Genomic DNA, 17,642 nt, shown 5'->3' with positions numbered 1-17,642 from the left:
CAAGGCAAGGGCACTCATATGCCTGGATTGCAGTCTGTGGATCCATGCAGCCCCGGGACTCCACATGTGTGGAATGAGTTCAGCTGAGTGTGCTCTGAAGTTCAGAGCCTCCGGGAAGAAGTGCCAAGACCAGCCCCACTCCTTCCCTGAGGGTGAGTCCAGCCACTCTCTGCTCCATGGTTCCACCCTAGTTGCAAAGTCCAAAATGAAAGACCCCACCCAGACTCTGGAGCTGATGCCAGGGTTGAAGTCTCTGCTTGTCACCTTGGTTGTGACCTGGAAGAATTAATTGAATCTCGCTGTGCCTCAGTTTTGTCTTCTCCAAAATAGTTGTTCATGTGTTTAAATGCTAAGAACGTTGTTTGGCAGGTAGTCAGGACTGGTAAACTCTTGTAGTTATTGTTTTACAACTATTGCACCTCCTGATACTTTGTTTGAAATAGGGTGATTTAGAAGGTAAAACAAAGGCAATTCTTCCAAAGACATGAACCTAGATGACAAGTTCAGATCAGACAGGACCCTGGGCCCTATCTAGGCATCATTATCCAATATGTAGCACTTGAAATGTGATGGTCTGGACTGAGATGTGCTATAAGTGTAAATATCTACCATATTTTGAAGAATTAGTGCAAGCAAAAAATAAAAAAAAGAGAGAGAAAACCTTTATTTATTGGTTATTTTTATATTGATTACAGGTTGCAATGATAATGTCTTGGATGTATTGAGCCAAATATAATATATTATTAAAATTAAGTTCACCTATTTCTTGTTAATTCTTTTAATATGTTAAATACACATTTAAAATTTAAATTGTATTTAAAATATAATGTCACTTTATATTTCTGTTAGACCAACTATTTTAAATGAACGTTCTCATTTCACAGAATAAAAAGTGAGAGGAACAATGTTTTGTATCTGAAGACTGATAATGATGTTGCTTGGTCTGGGTAGAATCAACAAGGTCTGACAGGTCACTGTGTATCAAATTAAAACTGTGACCTCATTCTGCAGAAAACTTTTTCCAGAATTCAAGTGAAGAAATTATTTGAAAATGAAACAACAACAACAAAAAAATAGCAGAATAGACCAAGTTTATTATGTGCTTTCTGATGGGAAATTCTAAGAGAGACACAGAATTCATTTTTTTAAATTTCTCTTTTAGAATTCATTCTAAGAATTCATTTTTTAATTCTTCATTCTTCATGTGCCTTGGGAGGCAAGAAAAAACAGTCATTATCCACTCTGCCATATTTTCAAAAGATACTGAATGTCTTCTGAATCTCAGCTTAAATAAAAAGAGACTCTCTAACCCCTTTATTGTCGAAGTTGCCACTCTCTGCAGCATACCCCTTGTGACAAGTCTATAAATGAATAGCACAGAATGAGGTTCCTGTTATTGTCTGTTAGGTTCAACAGAGTCTGAACTCTTTAGATAATAAAGAAATTTAAAATCTTTCCCCAACACCTGGAAACACACAAAGACCATCACTCCAAGAATATATTTTTTGATTGGATGGTCTTGTTTCTCAGTCTGGTCATACACCAAAAATTGATCTAAATAGAATGCCAGTCTCTACATCATGGATGCAGGAAGCACTCAAATTACCCTCCATTGTTCAGGAAGACCTGGGTTCTCCAAGTCAGAGACTTTCTCTGCTTTCCAGAAGTAACTTTGTGTTTATGTCCGCTAAAGACGGAGAACAGGAGGAAGGAGGGAAGTTGTCTGGGGTTATCTGAAGCCACTTGTCTGGAGCCAGGAATCCTGGGCCAAGCTCATCTGGATAGATCATTGAGCAGATAATGGGGAGGGGCAGCAGTGGTACAATGTCCCCGATGGCTGAAACCAAGACCCTTCACAACAGGTGGAAGAGCCGTGGACAAGGGCATGGAGTGGAGGGGTCTCCTCCTCACTGGGGGGCAGTTTGGAGGGGGGAGGCCAGACTCCAGATGGAAATGCTGTGGATAAGGGAGGGACTTGGCCACCTCAGACTTCAGAAGTCTGGCTAAAGTCTCCTTACAGTGGGCTCTGGCTGACCAAGGGATGGTCCAGGCAAGAGTAGGGACCCAGAGTGTGGTAGACAGTGTGGCCTGTGAGTTGGACGATGGCATTATGCTGTGGATAGGTAGTAGCCAAGTGACCTGCATGAGAGTAGAACAGTCTGGAGTTCTGCAGAGGTGCTGATTGGTGATTCTGCTAAGGTGCTTGAGAGCCCTGTGTGGGCTAGAACTTCGGGCTTTGGCTTTGGGGACCCAGAGGTCTGGAGTGCTGCTTTACACTGAGGCTCTATGCCCTGTTCGGGGGTCACGGGTGCTGGTGATTTCTGTGGAAATCAGCTGTATAGGGGTTCTCTTACACACTCTGAGATGCAGTATTCCAACTAGGTGAGATATGGGTCATTGAGTGACACAGGATGCTGACTCCCTCTGGTCTGCCATCTTGAAATCCCTGGTCTGTCCTTTAAGGGAGATAATTTATTATTCTTTATTTAATCTCTTTAATTCATTCTCTTTATTTTTTATTGATCTGCTCAGATGTTCAAGTCTTTTCTTTATTCAGTCTTGTTTGTAACACTATGTATTCCTAAGAACTTATTCGTTTCTTCCAGGTTATACAATTCATTGTCATATACTTATAAGTTTTGTCTCCTGTGACCTGTTGTATTTCTCTAAAGTCACTTGTAATATCCTCTCTTTTATTTATGATTTTACATATTAGCATTTTCTCTTGTTTTTTTAGTTCAGATAAAGTTTACCATTGTTTATGTTTGCAAACAACTAATTTTAGTTTCATTGATTTTTTTATCACTTTTACAGTTTCTGTTTATCTCTTTCTGATCTTTATTATTTCCTTCCTTCTAAAGCCAGACTACTTTAGTTCTTTTTCTATTTTCTTGAGAGATAAGTTATATCTTTCACCTTCATGTATTTTAACATTTGTATTTATCCCCAGAATCTGAAAATTTTCTATTTCTTTAAATAACCTTTTTAACTTCTTTCATTAAACTTCTATAACTTGAATACTTTCTCTTTTGTTGCTGTCTTATCTTCTCAATCATTTTTGTTGCTAATACTTTATATTGCATTTTAATTTCACTCATTATACTTCTCATCTCTGTTAAATTTTTATTTGGAATGTTCATTTTTTTCTGATTTTATTGGCTTTTTTCTCTTAAGTTTTCTTGAAATTTGCTGAATTTTCTTAATGCATTTATCTGAACTATTTTTCAGACAGTTTTGTATATCTCCAATTTTTCAGGGTCAGTTACTAGCATATTGCATTATTTTGGTGGTATTATGTCTCCTTGTTTTTGTTTGTATTTTTTTTCTCTATTTTTACATCTGCCCATTTGAAGAAATAAGATCTTATTTCAGTTTTTGAAGAATGACTCTGTCTTGGAAGGTCTCCTCTAATCAGCCCATTCAGAAGTTCTGGGCAAGCTATGTAGCATGGTCAACATTTAGCCAATGTCAGATTCCTATGGTATGCTGGCCTGGTGTCTTGAGTTGGTGGCACTGGGCCAGAAACCTGTACCACTAAAATTAAAACCTTTGGCTGAATTTGTGGAGGGTGAGATGAATCTGTATCTTCAGGACTGACTTGCAAATTTGGTTCATGGGGATTGACCTGGTGTTAGTGTAGTCTTTGGGCCTGAGATTGAAGGGGCATTACATGGGAATGGACCTGGAGCCTAAGTCCATAGGCATAGGCATAGGGTTAAGATCCACAGGAACCAGCCTGAAACCTGGGTATGCAGAGGTTACCAGCAGAACCTGGGTAACCCAAGTCTAAGGAGGTGTAACTCATTCTAGGGTTTACCAGGGTGAACCTAGGTCCCTGGTGACTGACCTAGTTCCTGGGGTCAACCTGCTAGCCTGATACACAGAGCTATGGGATCCTCTCCTGGAGTCTAGGACTGTGGAGATTAGCTGGTCTGTGGGTCCATTGGTGCTCATCTGCAGGCTGAATGTATGGGGTTCACGGATACTGGCCTGCATGTCAATGAAGACTTGCCGTAGTCTTGCCAGAACTTTGATTCCATGGACATGTTCTTGAAGTGTATATTTATAGAGGCCAGTCAAGGGATAGCATCTATTGGTAAAGGACTAGATTCTGGATCTCCTTGAGAAGACATGTGCATGGGTCTGATGGAAGTTGAGACTAAGGGACTAGCATAGAGAATAGGTCAAGGGGGCTATTCTGGCAGAGTGCAGGCTTAGAGTTTGAGTACATGGGTGATGTCATTTTATTTGAAGTCAGGGTCACTAATGTGGACCCAAGAGGAGATTTAGTAGCAGTTATATACACCTAGCTGACTCTGGGATAGTCTGTAATATAAACCTGGGCTGCAGTGGCTGGCCTGAGGCTTGGTAATCCTGAAGTCTGGAAACATGAGAGGCAGCCCAGAGTATGGATCAGTAGAGCTCTCTTGACCTTGGGACAAATCTGTAGCCAAATTCAGTGGGGTTGACCTGGCACAGGGTCACTCTGGCATTTAGGCCAACTGGTAATCTGGTGATAAAAGAGTCCAACCAACACTGAAGTATCTCATACACCAAGTATGCTAGGCAGACATGGAGCCTATGGCCATGGGATCCAACCTGATACCAAGTCAAGTCTGAAGACTCATTCTCCAAAAGCAGCCTGAAGTTCAGGGCTATGCAAGTCTTCTGAACTTGGATTTTACTAGGAATGACTGGTATTGGTCTCTGAATTCAAACCTGGGTCTCATTTCCTTCTCCTTCCACTACCTGGAGGGGTATGTGTGTTTGTATTTTTGTTATTATTATTGCTATTATTGTTTATGATGATGATTATTATTTTGGTACTGGAAAATGAACCCACTGACATTTTAACAATGAGCTACAACCTCAGCTTTATTGTTTATTCATTTTATTTTGAGGCAGGATCTTTCTAAGATGTTCAGGCTGGCCTCAAACTTGTGATTCTCCTGCCTAAGTCTTTAAAGTCACCGGAAATACAGATGCATTCCACTGTGCCCATCCCTGAAGTGTATTTCTTTTAGTGCTTGTTCTGATGGTAGTTTGAGAGTTATAATGACATGATGCAAAATAAATCAGTCCTTCCTATATCCTTCAAAGCCTCTTTCCTTACATACATGCGTCACTTAACAACAGAAATACATTCTAATAAATGCATTGTTATATGATTGTGTTGCTATATATGCATTATAGTTTGTACTTACATAAACCTAGCTAGCATAGATCAATCACTTGATGTGGTCTTTGGATATAATCAAGAGACATGATAAACATGAAATGTATGAAGTTGTTACAGATATAACATGGCATACTACTTTATGATAAACTTGTTTTTATAGGCACAAGGAGTATATTCTAATGATAAAAAACTATGGTATAGAAACTACATATAGTAGTAGCACAGTCATTTATTTTTAGTATTAAGCATTATGTACCTATACCATCTGTACTACCATTTATATGATGGGCAGCACAGTAGGTTTGTTTGCACCAGCATCACACAAACATGTGAGAAACACATTTTATTATTATATTTTCAAGGCTCTTGCTAAGCAACAGGAATTTTTTCAGCTCCATTATTATCTCATGGGAATACTGTTGTATATGTGGCCTGTCATTGACCAAAAAATTGTGGTTATGCAACACATAATAATATTTCTTTGCTATACCCAGGTGTTTTCATCTCTCACCTGGCCTCCTTATCTTTTGTAAAGATATTTTTGAACAGAGATAGTTGTTCCAATGTATGTTTTATGCATATAAAAAGTAAGAAATCCTATTCCACTGTATTGTTGAATTTACAGAGAATGTCAGATATGTACCATTTTATTTCTATTTTAGAAATAGGATGCTGAAACTCAAGAGAGGTTGAGTGGCTTAGGCCAAATCATAAACACTGAAATTGAATTCCATGAAATTGAAATCCATACTCTGTTTCCATTTGGGAAACACCAAAATAAACTGGGTCAGAGTACAGAGCATATGTAGACTACTGAATATGTAGAAAGATAGTATAGAGTATTTAGTGTATAGAACATAGATTCAGACTTAATACTATTAAAAACACCCCAGGTTATCTGCAAAGAAGAGGTGCTAAAGAAAGATTGCTTTGTCTTCATGTATCCTGTTGATAGTTTAGTTGCATAGTATCTTAGCATATATTACTACTCTTTAGGGCATTAGTGATATAGATGGCATTGTCCTATGTATAATTTAACATGGATAGTTGACAGAGAGGCTGTATTGTACAGCTGACAAGAGCACTTCCCCTAAAGTCAAATGCCAGGTTGGGAAGCCTCACGAATTGCCTACCTTGCACATGATCCTTGATTTATTTTTGTGCTTAGTTTCAATCTCACTAGGTAGTTGTGAGAATTGGATGAATTAATACATGTGAAGTCCATCATTGATGAAGAGAGCATGTTGTAAGTGGCTTAATAAATGTTAGCCATTAATGATAGTATAGATTTTGTTTTCATGCATCTTGGCTTAGTGCAAAATGAATAGATTTTTAAAGAGATTAAGTTCAAATTCAATACTCCTTATTCCTGAGGAGTGGCAGACACCTCAATGCCCTAGGCCAGGCTTTGGGATCCTAACATCTAAATGCATCAACCAATATCTAAGAAGAAATTGTGTTTAGTAGGTAGTAATAAACTTATTTTGCTAATATAGGTAATAGGTTATTTTTTTACCTTAAGTGAATAATTTCATGCACTAGGAATAAAAAATATCATTCTCTCTAGAATAATGCTAGCACAGTATATATGTTGATGTTATGAAAGTCCTTTTTCATGTACTTTAAATGATGCAATTCACATATACATACACACTCTCACAAAATGAAATATGGCCTAATGATTTAAGATTTAAACAGTCTAAAATAAAATGTGGATCTTCTTCCTGGAAGATTCCCCAAGAAATATGTCTTCATATTAAACATTCTTCAAAATTGCTAATGGTAAGTTTGGTCTCCTGAATCAGAGATCAGTATCTGCTATTTTATTTACCTAAGCTGCTCCTCCAAGTTTCTTCCATCCTTACCATCAAGCACTCTTTTCCCATGAAGTCTTGATTGGCTCTCCATTTCTTTGTTAGTGTCCCTACCTCTGATTTTTTTTGGATTATCTCTGCCATAGTCCTGCACCACATAATAATGACTAGGCAAATTATGTTCCTAACCACACTGTAGACTCCAAAATGAAAGAAAATTGCTTTCATTTTGGTATTTTAGAAGTCTGAAATGGTCTCTTGCAGAAACTCAGTAGATGTTTGATTAAGTAAAGATCCAGTTACTTTACATAATTAGGGTGATATGGATCCTTGATACTTTTTCCTCATACTTTATATTCCTAATTATTTCTTTTTCAGATTCCCTAAATTATTTGAACAGGTAAACCCTATTGCTTTTTATATTTACCCTGAAAGATTTTACCAGCTGTTACCTTGAAAATACAAAATCTTTGTAATGAAGTTAAAATTTTCACATTTTTAAAAACCTTTATCTAAGAATGTTATAAATATAAAACTTTAATATTGTTTCCATCTGAGGTTGGAAATATTTTCTCTGTGCTACTATCTGCAGATGGTAAATAAATCATAGTTATAAGAAAAATACTGTCTTTGGATTTAAGAAAACTTTTAGTCATCCTTCACAACTCATTGCAGATATAATTTTATATCTCCTTTCTTGTCTGTTCCCTTCATAGGGATCCTTCTAATCTCTGGTCTGTTGCTAAATCTTATATATAGTGAGGCATGTGCCATTCTATAATATTGTAATTTTTGATGTCCATCTTCATATGTAGGCTGCTTTCTAGTAAAATTTAAATCCTAAACATTTTAACCAGATAAATTTTCTGGGTTGAGACACCACCAGTCCTCACAGGCTAAACTGAAGACACATCTTTGCCCAACCTGCTTTCTGACATGAAAATCTGAAAAGAAGGGAAACCTTCCTCCTATCATCATCTCCTAAATTTATGTCATCTTAAAGAAGAGAGAAGGCTGAAAGAGGAAATTGTAGTTGGACACAATACCTTTATTTTATTTATTTATTTTTCCTTTAATTGATTTATGTAGATTTAAAATTTCTTTAATCAAATCCTGATATATTGATAGGTTTAAAAATTTTTGCATGAAACTCCTTGTGAAAAAGATAAAAGAAATAGTTTAAAAATTTTAAGTTATTATTTCATTTCAAGAGATCAAAAATCTTTAAAAAGTATTATCCTTTCCTAAATTCACTAGTACAAACATCATTTTAATTGAATTTTCAACTACCTAAAATTATTATAAAAAATTAGAGCTTCTTTCTCTGTAATAACGCTATCTGAGGAAAATCCTATATTTATTTTAAAAAAGCATGAGCATTTTAAACAACCATTATTTTGATTATTTCTCACTGTTTATTTATTAAGACATATTAGTTATGAACTTGACAGAACACTGACCATAATGAAAAATAAATATCTTATAATTAAGATAAATCATAACCCATTCTGTTGGAAACCAGTATGCCAGTCTTTTATTTAATGTTACCCATTCATGTAAATAAATAATATGGGTAAGGTGAAATTAAAAGTTAATATTTTCTGGAGATTTACTGATGATTGATATGTTTGAATAAAAAATAATGACTGCATGGAATATTAACAGTATGCACAAGTGCATCTCTTCAAATTAAGGTTTCCTCTGTTCCCAGCCTTCATTCCTGCTCAGCTCCACAAAAGGCAATAATTTAATCAGTGTGAGAGATTAAGCTGCACAAGCCTGTTCCTGCATTGTTCAGTAGGACAGATGTCTTCAATTACTATGACAGTGTACTCTGTGTGTGAGTCAGAGGTGAAGTGTTGAGATTTTTAGTTGAATTTTATTTGGATCAAATCATTTACAAAGAGCAAGCTAAGGATGAATTGCTAATGGAGAATCTGAAAGAAGTATTACTAGAAGGTACTCTAGGATGGCATGACTCAGCAGAGAACTTCTCAGTGATTTGGGCTGATGACACCCAATCTGATTTGGAGTGTTTGATCTCTTCTGTTTAAAAAGTATAAGGATATTGAGAGATTGTGTTATAACCCATTTTGATTCATGTTGCCTATCCATGAAATATATTTCTTCAAGTGATAAGGACATGCATTCTTTTTTTAAAATTATTTTTTTAGTTGTAGTTGGAAACAATAACTTTATTTTATTTATTTATTTTTCTATGGTGCTGAGGATTGAACCCAGGGTTCTACACATGTGAGGTGAATGCTCTTCCACTGAACCACAACCCCAGCCCATGTGTTCATTTTAATAGTAAAGAAATACTGATTCTAAACTCTTCTTCTCTACTTTGGCATATTCTTGGAATTTAATATTTTTTCATGATTATACTTGAAATATCCAGTTACATATCTCTCAAACCTTACCTCTCAGGCCGAATTTTTGCTTGCAAATTTCCCCAAATACATGAGTTACCCAATATTTCTACAGATTTTCTCAAGATTTAAATCTATTCAAAGAGGGATGCTGGAGTCACATAATTGAAGGGTTTATCAATTTTAAATTGGAGCTCACAGCTTAATTGTAGTATCACAGTGAGATTCCTGTGTCTACTCCAGCTCACAGGCTAACCTGAAGCCACACCTTTGCCTAACCTGCTTTGTGACATGAAAAGCTGAAAAAAAAGGGAAGCCTTCCTCCTAGCATCATCTCTTATATTTACCTCCTATTAAAGAAGAGAGAGAAGGCTGAAAGAGGAAAGAGATCTACATTAGTTAAGGGTCCTTGATTTGGAAATGTGCATTCAAGAGAAAGTAGATTCCTCCTCCATACCTCTACATACCTTATCTCCATAAATGACCATAACTTCTGCCCACATCAACAAGTGTTCTCATCTTTAAAACAAACTGTTACTTCTTTGAACATCGAAAATCATGGAAGCCTTGTACCTTCCCTGAAACTTTCATTCTTCCACCCAGATAATGGTTTTCAGATGAGTCACATCACTTTTAAAGACTCCCAGTGGCCTTCAAACATTTCAGGCTTCCAAACTTCTGACCTCCGAAATTGTCACATTTTTTTTCTCTTACCTTTTCTCTCCTCTCCCTCAATTCCAGCCAATGAGTCCCCTTTTAATTTCTCAACCACATCAACATACTCTGTGTAAGGCCTACTCTGCTTAGGCTGATTTTTCACCAGGTCTGCAGCTGGTTTCTGTTTATTATATATGTTTCATCTTAACTATAGTTCCCTCAGAGAGATATTTCGTGACCTCATCATTTCCCATCCAGACATACTTCATCATAATACATATTCCTCCCTGGTACTTTCTAGCTCATTTGTTTTTATTCATTGTTTTCCTTGATTTACTAAAGACTTATTTTATCTCTTTCCACTTCAAAATATTCTGCTTTGTTTACTTATCTTCTTGAAGGCATCTCAGCCCAGAACAGCATATATGACATAATGAAAGTTCAGTAACAGGTGCTGAATGAGTTAATAAATGCACATTCAGAAGATGAGCTGAATGATTATTTCTATTTACAGGATAAAAACCCTTCCAGATGATGTTAGCTATGTGCCAGAGATGTGTAGGTGAAAGGGTACAGTTGTTGTGATTGACTTATGCTTAATGATTTCTCCTGTCATATCATGACAATATCAATATCTTGAGTGAATTCATTTTTACAGAGATTTGAGTTTTATGGAATAAGAGCCTTATGAAAAATTGGTTTTGTTTCTAGACATGTTAAATGTAGCTCAGTGGCTCTTGATTTTAAAATAGAGTGCAAATATCAATTTGGCTTTAGACTGTATTAACCTCTGAGATTTAGGTGTGCCTGCTGACTACAACAGGCTTTTCAAAAATTTACATAGATCCAAGAGACATAATGAGAAAAACAAATTGTGCACACAACTGATTAAGTCAAGCTGTACACATAAGATAAATGTGTGCATAACAGTGATGATAAAGGTGGCTGCCTTTTTTTTTTACTGTATAACAGGTGAGCTATTATGTTCTTTACAGAAATCTTATACACACATTCTCTGATATAGGGGTAATTTTTTGGGGGGGTTACCAAGGATTGACCCCAGAGGTACTTAACCACTGAGTCACATCCCCAGCTCTTTTTTAAATATTTTGTCTAGAGACAGGGTCTCAGTGTCTTTTTAAGTTGCTGAGGCTGCTTTAAACTTACAATCCTCCTCCCTCAGCCTCTAGAGCCACTGGAATTTCAGGCATGTGCCACAGGCTACAGGATTAATTCTTAATTCTTTCACAGTGATGTTGCAACTGAGTCTTAAATGTTAAGAAAATGACAGTTACTGTCAAGTAACTGAGAATCAGATCAAACCTGGGAATGGATCCAGAAATGTTTTTTAAACTATTGTTTCTCTAAATATTTTTTAATAATAGGAAGTTTCTACAAAGTAGCTCTTTACTCTGTACTTATCCTCATTTAAAACCCTGGGAAGTACTTTTGTGTGAGTGTGGGGGGGTGGTGGTACTGGGTATTGAAATCAAGGCCACTCAATCACTGAGCCACATCCTTGGCCCTTTTTGTATTTTATTTAGAGACATGACCTCATTGAGTGCTTAGCACATAGCTTTTGCTGAGTCTGGCTTTGAACTTGCCATCCTCCTGCCTCAGCCTCCTGAGCCACTGGGATCACAGGTGTGCCATGAAGGAAAAAACTCTGGGAGATTCTGAGAATAGAATGGGTATATTAACAGTACAACCTTGGTTCAACATCAGGAAAGAGGTTGCTTATTCTTTTTAGCTCTCTCTCTTTTCTATTTTACCTAAGATGCATTATTTTGAGATCCTGCTGAGGGTGTGGTACAAACTGTTTCCTAGCCTCTCCCAACCCATCCACAAGTCAACACAATGTGATTCTTCTGGCAGAGCACATGCATATACAGGTTAATATCCAGTTTCTTGCCTGTTAGATTAGCAGGTACCAGGGGCAGAAGGTTCTCTGAGTTTCAAAGCACAGCCAGGCAGAGAATCTGGGGGAAAAGGTAACAGTGGAAGAGGATTGGAATGGTTAGTGCATGTGTGAGCCCTTAAAAGGTGTTAAGAGAAGAATCCCATAAATATTTGGGAAGAACTGCAGGGGAATGGAGTCTTTGGGTTAACATCTGGGAGCAAAATCTATACATTTTAGTTATTATGGTTAATTTGCAGTATGTAATGAAAGATAAACTTTTTTGTCATAAAAGACTGTAAAATGAATTAAACTTCTAGCAACTGGAAATGAAGAGAATTGTTGTAGTGTTAGTCTCCATATACCAGATAAGTAGAAAGAAGGAGAAGCAAAGGGAGATTCAGGAGCAACAGAAACAGCAGGAAAGAAAGATAAAAATAATTTGATGAATAGACCATCATGTTAAGTGAAAAAAGTCAGACTCAGAAGATTAAGTGTCAGATATTTTCTCTCATATGCCGAAGCTAGAGAGGAAAAGGGAAAGCAAAGGTAAGGGTGAACTTTCTTAAAAATCAAAGGAATATCAAAAGAGGAAAGGCACCAAGAGATGGGAGGTAGGGAGGGAGGGAAGAAATGCTGGGAGGTGATATTGGCCAGATTGTATGGTTAGATTGTGTGCATATACAAGTATATAAAAATAAATTCCATCAATATATATAATTATAATTCACCAATAAAAATATGGGAAAAACAATCATTGAAAAGATAATTAAATTACAAACAAACAAGAATTTAATAGGCTGGTAGAATAGAGAGATTGGAAACTGCCAGGACTGTACAATTTATTACTTACTTCTATGAACATATGTTTCAGGTAACAATGAGAGGTTATAATCAGTTTTATTTATAGTGTTCATTCAGACATTCTCAAATAATACATCTCAGACTTTAAAATTTCTAAGTCTTACTATAAACATTTTATATCAGTAGGCTCTATTAGAATTTTGAGGCCCATAATTAGGTCCAAGATTTCAGAGATCTTTTTTTAAAATAAAATATGGAACACTTCATGAATTTGCATGTCATCCTTATGCAGGGGCCATGCTAATCTTCTCTGTATCATTCAAATTTTAGTATATGTGCTGCCAAAGTGAGCACTTGCAGAAATCTTAAGAAGACTGCTTAGGTTAGTTCTCCCTAGAGAAAATAGCCATGTAGCAGTAACTGAGAAATCATAAATTGCTTTTCTTTATAGAGCTGTAATTGTCCTGACAGAATTGTGAGACTATTTTAATGTTTACATCTGCCCTGAAGGAAATGTTCCTTTTATAAAATGGATATAGACTACTAGTCAAAATCCATTGAGGTGTCCTAGAAGAAGTGTCCGTGCGGGAGGTCAAATGTGTGGACACCTGTTCAAAGGTACAGACAGCTGGTGAACAGAACCTAGTATTTCTTGAACAGAAATATTTTTGGGCTTAAAACCAATAAAAACCACTGCAGTCTCTTTCTGGTGTTTATCAAGCCACTATTTGTTAAGTCCTTTGTGAAGAAATAAGTAATAATCAGCCTTCACCTACAAGGAAGCGTGAAAAATGAAGATACCATTTCTCTTTAAGTAGGTTATATTTGGAACCTGCACTTGTGGCCACACATAAAACCCACAGTAACACCCCCTACACACACACACACACACACACACACAATGTCAATATCTTGGGGGCCTGACTCCATGCCCAGCACATACTTTGGGCTCCATGGATTTTGTTTGTTTACAGAATGGTTGGGTCCTTTTATATTGAGAGCTGCATGCCAGCAGATCCTACCAACTGTGGTAGTTTCTCATTGCTTACATAAATGCTGCAGAGCCTCAGTCTCATTTTTAGTACATTTTTGAAGATTTTCATGAGACCACTCATGTTCAGCCTAATTACCCTCCATCATTTAAGAAGAGAGATATTTGAACAAACAAATAGGTTTTATTATTCCCACTATCTTTAAGAAATTGAGATTATTGCCTTGTTTTTGATCCAGCTTCTAAATGTGGCTACCTTTTAGGTTTTACTTTTAGTATTTCTATCTTGATTGTAGAAGAAAGCTTTAGCTGTAGAAATAGCAGTTAACTAGGAAACTGTGTGTTGAAGCTGTCCGAACAAAGGGCTTCCTGTCGATGCATCCCTCAATTTTCAATTTTCTTTTATTTTGTCATAAAGCTTTTAAATGCATAAATGTTTCTCTTTAATCATAAATATTTACTTAGCATAAAACATGGCAGATTCTATTTTTCATATTACTTCTTTTCTTTAAAATAACTCTGCATGAGGAGAATTAAGAATCATTAAGTAATTGGTTCGAATGTGTAATATTCTGGGAACTTTTCACAGCATCAAACTGCCTTTATTGGTTTGCTCTCTTTTCTCCTTCCTTGACACTGATTATCTCAAAAGATGCCTGTATTGGATTCACTGGATCTGGAAGGGGAAAGGAGAGGGGAGAGAGAAGGAAAGAAGAAGAGAGGAGGATGGGAAGAAGGAGCACATTGGGAAAAGAAAATAGACACATTTAAGTAAATTCAAGTGCCTTTGCGGAATTATTGAAAGCTATATATTTCTTTGCATTATAGGTAAGGGGAAAAATTAAATGCACCCCACTTCAATTCATGGAAATAAAATACATCCTCAAAGAAGCCCTTTTCATCCATAACAACTTTATTATTCCATTATTCATATCAATTTATTTTCAATCTGCTTGCTTGTTCATAAGGGTTCATAGCTAAAAATCTTACTTACATACAGCCAAAGAGATATATTAGGACAATCCAAACCATCTAGATTTTTATTTCTGGAAAGGGATACATATTTTTGAATAAATAATTACATAGGAAAGACAAGTCTATTACATTTTCATTGATTCATCACACGTTATGTGCATTTTTCTCTAACGCACACCAGATATCATTTTTAAGTGCTACCACAACTTCATCCCTTAAAAATCAGCTTATTTGCCATTAAGATGTTTGCATCAGACACCATTTCTGCAGAATAGCTTTTCAAAATATAAGCCTCATACAAAGATGACATTAAACATTCTAAATGTGGTCTGGCAATTTACATATTGAAAAAAAAACACACATCTTCCTCTGTCCTAACAAATAAAAGTAAAAATGATCACTGAATAGAAACGATAAACAGAGAGACAGAGAGAGTAATTTACACCTTCACCTCCAGGATTAATAATAAATTGGATATAATTGAAAATTTTCTACATAATTCATTACTTTGGATGAAGATAGATTCAAAGATTTTTCAATAAGAAAGGAAAAATGCACAGAGAATTGTATTTGTAGGTTCAAATACAGATGCAAAATTATGCCAAGATTTCATAATATATTTCTATTGATAAACACTATAGTTAAATGAATAAAAAATGATGAATTATATTATTTATGTAACCATAATTCTATAATTCTCCTTTATTAGGATCATTTGAATGAATAGTATCATATTTTATGCACAATATTCAAATAATAATTTCATGAATAAAAATATTTGGGGAAAACTTCTTTAAATAATATTTTAAACAGAAACATATTTTTTTGCCTTTAACAGACTAGAATATAGTTTGTCAAGCATGTAATTTTTGGAGGGAAAATGTGTATTGTAATTTAGAAGGTACTATTACATGACAGAAGCATTTATTTAAAATTAAGAAAGTTTAGGATTTAGTATTAAAAAGTATCATATAATTGCAGGAATTACAATGAAAAAAGTAGTGTAATTGATAGATCTCAATGTGCTCATATAGATTAAGCAAATTCTTAAATATTTATGAAAAAGTTTTGATTAATTTTAAAGTAATATTTCTTATAAATTACCACTGACATAATGACAGTAAATTTAGCAGCAAATTCCCAGTCTGAAGTTTTGTTTTTTGTGCTTTCAGTTACATTCAATGAAATTGACAATTTCAAAGATAAAAAACATGTTAAGTTTAAAATGGAAGGTTTTTCTGAGTAACAAGAAGAAATATCACACTATCCCACTTCATCCCACCTGGGACAAAAATCATCCCTTAGTCCAGCATACTATTCAGTGTATTCTACTTTGCCATTAGTCATTTCATAGTTGTCTTGATTATCAGATTGACTGTAACATTGCAGCAATATTTATGTTCAAGTAACATATATTTTACTTAATAATAGCCCCAAAGTACAAGACTAGTAATACTGGAATTGAGACATTTCAAAGAGAAACTGTACAGTTTTTCCTTTAAAAGAAAAGATGAAAGATTTTAATTTAATAAGGAAAGAAATAAATCATATGCTGACATTGCTAAGAACTGTCATAAGAACAAATCTCTATAAAATTGCAAAGAAGGATATGTGAATATTTCCAGTTTTATTCTCATACTTCAAAATGAAAAGACATAAAATACTTAGTTAAAATGGAAAAGGAAAAAATGAAAGAGGCATTAAATCTGTGTATTAATGAATAGAAAAAAATTAGTAAATATAGGATTTGACATTATCTGTGCTTTCATGCATGCACTGAGATTTGCAATATATCTCCCCCAAAGATAAGTGGTGCTACTGTAAATAAATGCAGTTGGCTTCTTAATGAAGAAATGCATAAAATGAAATAATGTCTTAAAATAGTTTCTATTGAGATATCTATAAATACTAGATATATTTGAATCCAAAATTTATTAAAATTAAATGCTAATGCTAATTATTTTTTTAATCATTAAGAGATTAAAATATCAAAGCATAAATTATAAATAATTAAATTAAATAAATTATTTGTATTTAAAGAACTTTGTTTTTTTCTTTCTACAGGTTTTTAAAATTTATATATTACAGCAGAATAAATTACAATTCTTATTATACATATAGAGCACAATTTTTCATATCTCTGGTTGTACACAAAGTATATTCACACCACCTCATGTCTTTATACATGTACTTTGAATAATAATGTTCATCACATTCCACCATCATTTATAACCCCATGCCCCCTCCTTTTCCCTCCAACAACTCTGCCTTATCTAGAGTTGGTCTATTCCTCCCATGCTCCCTCTTCCTATCCCATTATGATCCAGCCTCCTTTAATCAGAAAAAAAATTGGACATTTGGTTTTTGGGGATTGGCTAACATCACTTAGTATTATCTTCTCTAATTCCATCCATTTACCTGCCAATGACATAATTTTATTCTCTTTTATTAATAAGTAATCATCCATTTGTGAATATGCCACATTTTTTAATCCCTTCATCTATTGAAGGGCATCTAGGTTTGCAGAACAGACTTTTAAAAAATTCTTCCTTAGTTGTAGATAGATACAATATCTTTTTTTTCTTTTTATGTATTGCTCAGGATCAAACCCAATGTCTAATACATGCGAGGCAAGTGCTCTACAACTGAGCCACAATCCCAATCCCTACAGAACAGATGTTTAGATTTATTTCCCTTCATATGGACATGAAATTCAAGGATAATTGTTTTCTTAGCATTTTAACAACAGAATAGCATTATTTCTATCCCTAGGTGGTAACTATTCATTTCTGATACCAGATCATCTCTTCTTATTACATCAAAGTTAGAAGAAAAAATATGCTAATAGGTATTTTACCAAAATTATAAAGCAAAAGGTCTTTTATGCTATATTATTACCTGTCTTATACTTAGGCTTGAGTGAAGGAAACAACAGAAAACTAAAAAAAAGGAA

At 35.0% G+C, this 17,642-nt stretch overlaps 1 non-coding gene across 1 annotated transcript; it reads right to left on the bottom strand.

Annotated features, from left to right (window-relative positions):
• Positions 1 to 12,970: 12,970 nt before the first annotated feature.
• LOC144374888 (U6 spliceosomal RNA) lies at positions 12,971 to 13,077 on the bottom strand. Its single transcript, XR_013434145.1, has one exon. It is a non-coding gene; the product is annotated as a U6 spliceosomal RNA (small nuclear RNA).
• Positions 13,078 to 17,642: the final 4,565 nt, after the last annotated feature.

This window comes from Ictidomys tridecemlineatus, unplaced genomic scaffold, assembly GCF_052094955.1.
Source record: "Ictidomys tridecemlineatus isolate mIctTri1 unplaced genomic scaffold, mIctTri1.hap1 Scaffold_92, whole genome shotgun sequence".
In the NCBI taxonomy this organism is placed as follows: domain Eukaryota; kingdom Metazoa; phylum Chordata; class Mammalia; order Rodentia; family Sciuridae; genus Ictidomys; species Ictidomys tridecemlineatus.
This window is presented reverse-complemented; position numbering and strand designations above follow the sequence as displayed.